This window comes from Myotis davidii, unplaced genomic scaffold (assembly GCF_000327345.1).
Source record: "Myotis davidii unplaced genomic scaffold, ASM32734v1 scaffold456, whole genome shotgun sequence".
Taxonomy (NCBI): Eukaryota; Metazoa; Chordata; class Mammalia; order Chiroptera; family Vespertilionidae; genus Myotis; species Myotis davidii.
In genome coordinates, this window is record NW_006287375.1 from 470346 (window position 1) to 473305 (window position 2960).

Below are 2960 nucleotides of genomic sequence, written 5' to 3' on the forward strand. Positions count from 1 at the left end.
CTCTGCCGCCCCCTGCGGTCCCAGGCCAGTGCCTCTCCTCTCTCGCGTGTCTGGACTCTCAGAGCTTGAAGACTCAGGTATGTGATCCGACCACACCGCCGCCGCCTCCTCCAGGGGTCCGCAGCATCCCGCATTTCCTGCACCGCGCGGGGCGAGTCTCGGGGAGAAGGGGGGAGGGGCGCTGGGGACCGGGAGAGCCCTGGGACTTCCCAGAATGACTGCCAGGCCAGACCTACTCTGGGGTGCTTGAATGCAAGACCATGCCTGGGACCCAGAAACTCAGCCTGGCAGGGAGACTGCCTTGCAGGAGTGTCCCCTCGGTGACACTCCGTGAGCCCAGTACCGGGGGAAGACCTCTCCCAGGTCCGAGGTGAGGTGATCTTTGAGAGAGGTACCACGTAATCCTGACCATTGTTGGTCATGTGAGCCTGTCCGCCTTTCTGGTCACCTGATCTGGATCTGCTCCCATTGGCTTGGTATGGTTTTACCCCCTGGAAGCTGTCTTCGTTTATTTCCCCAACAACCTCTAACTAAAAACCTGGGTCAGCCTGCTGGCCTGGCCCAACTGCTCCGCTGAGGTCCTGACCCATATCCCAGCTTCTCAACTGCCAGACTGGCCACAAACACCTTAAAACCCACAGGCCTCAAACCGAATGAGCACTGGACCCCTTGGTCACCCCCATCTCAGCCTTCTCCTTTCTGAGTTGGCACCTGCGTCTTCTAGGCACCCAGCTCTGCATGCTGAAGTGTCTTTCTCTCCTTCCTCTCTTGCTCATTTGTTTAGGTGATAAGTACATTGCAAATGCCTCCTCCATCGGCCACAGGACCCCAGTCTGGGGGTTTTGTAGCGGGGAGTCCATGCGGCTCCCCTGCTCGGGCGAGGCTTGGAGCGTTGTCGGGTACCCTTTGAGCTACAGCTCCTGGACTTCGCTGCAGGCACTGGCTCTGCAGCCCAGCCCACAACTCACACTCACACTGATGCTGGGGCTCCTGGGCTGGGCCACCTCCAGCCACAGGGACTGCAAGAGGCTCCCTGCAGCCAGACACGTGTGAGAACTCCTTACTCTTTGTGCGGAGGCCCCAAAACACACAAAAGGAGCTGGACCCTCCTGGCATAGAGGGTTCTGCAAAGGTGTGAGCGTCCTGTATGGGTATCAGCCTGTGGGGCCACCACTGCAAAAGCATCCTTGAGACAAGTTAAGAGCAATAAGAAAATAGATCTGTACCCACATTTCTATTACCCATTCAAGCTTTTTATTTAGTGAACTCAGAGTTTTCTTTGTCAACAAAGTGATTCACAAATAAGAATTTTCAAGGCCTTTGTTGAGGAAACATCTTTGTATTTGAACAGTCACCATGCCTGTAGATTCAGCAAGCCAACATGGGCAGGCAGGGGTGGCATGAGCCAGGGTGCTCCCGAGCTGGGCCCGAAAGGGTAGGAAGAGAGAGGGCTAGTGTCTGGGCAGCGAGGATGGGTTTCCTAGAGGAGGCGACTGTCCTCCCAGGGCAGGGCTGCTGCTCAGAGAAGCTTCTTGTCTTCCTGAAGTCCAGAGAGTGGAAACCCTTTGCAGAAGAGGTCCCCACTCCTGAGTGTGAGGCCCAGCCCGCAGGGCTGGCCTGAATGGGCATCACGATGCCTGCAGGGGGGTGACATCAAGATGGTCTGGTCCCAAGATGTCAGCTGAGAGCCCCTCCTGGGATTATGGCAGGTATTGCCTCTCCCTGGTAGGAAATAGCATATCCTCCCACCACTAATCTCCCTCCCGACCCTGAGACCCTGAGACCGGCATTCTTAGCACCTGGGGTCTCAGGGAGGGGGCGTGGGAGAGTGAGCCGGAGCTCCAAATAGTGTCTAGGAGGCTCAGATGAGCTTGCCTTTCCAGTTCCTACCCCCTCTTCTGCACTCCCCACCAAGCAGCTCAGGGAAGGCAAGCCCTCCCGCCAAGTCCATAGCCCATAAGGAGCCCCAGTTTCCCTACTCAAAGCTGCTTTTACCCCTGACCAAAGCATACCCACCCAACCGCCCACCCCCACCCCCTATGCCAGCACTGGGAGGTATAGATTTCTGGCCAGTTCTGCTCCAAGCTGTGCTTGCCTGCTTTTCGGGTTCCTCATAAAGCATGAGTAACTTGGTCAGTGTCCATGGTGGCAACTGCCTCACCCAGTGTGCCCCAGAAAAGACTGCTAGGGAGGAAAGAAGAGGGAACAGAAGCGGGGGAGCCCTCTTCCTTCGCCTCCCTCTACTCCTTACAAGTTGGCTCCTTACCTCGCCATTCAACTATTTCCTTAACATCGATTCCATGCTGGGTTTGGGGGTCCAGAGATGTGTACACACGGCGCCTGTCCTTAGGAAGCGCCGGGTGGGGATGGGAAGAAGGAAGCACAGGCAAGCCAACAGTTACAACACAGGGTGATGGGTGCTGCAGTGGGCGGAGGTCAGGACACTGAGATCCCAAAAGGCCGGGAGACCTCTCAGCTGAGCGCCCTTGGAGGTACAAGAATAGCAGGACAATAGGGGGTGAGCCTGTCATTGTTAGACACAAGGCAGTCTCCAGAAGCAGGGAGTCTGCCAGTGGTTTGAGGGAAGGTGGGGGAACTTTCCCACCGTGGAGTCTGGGCTGTGTTGGAGGCTTCAGGCAGCTGGGGGGTGGGAGGAACTGGCTTTCAGCAGGGTTTGCTTCTAGGAAATTGATCTGGCTGCAGTAAGCTTGGAGGCAGGCCCAGATTCCAGGCAGGGCTCGGCCTCTTACCAGCTGTGTGCCCCTGGGCAAATGATTTCCCCCTCAGAACTTCAGTGTCTTCTGTAAAATGCAGAGAGCAGTTGCGAAGAGCAAGATAAATATTTATAGAAAGCACCTGGAACATAATGACAGGGGGGAAGGAGGACGGCTGTGAAGCTGCCCTGCCACCTGACCTGGGCCTTCCAGTCTCATTCTTGTCCCCCAGACATTCTTGACCAT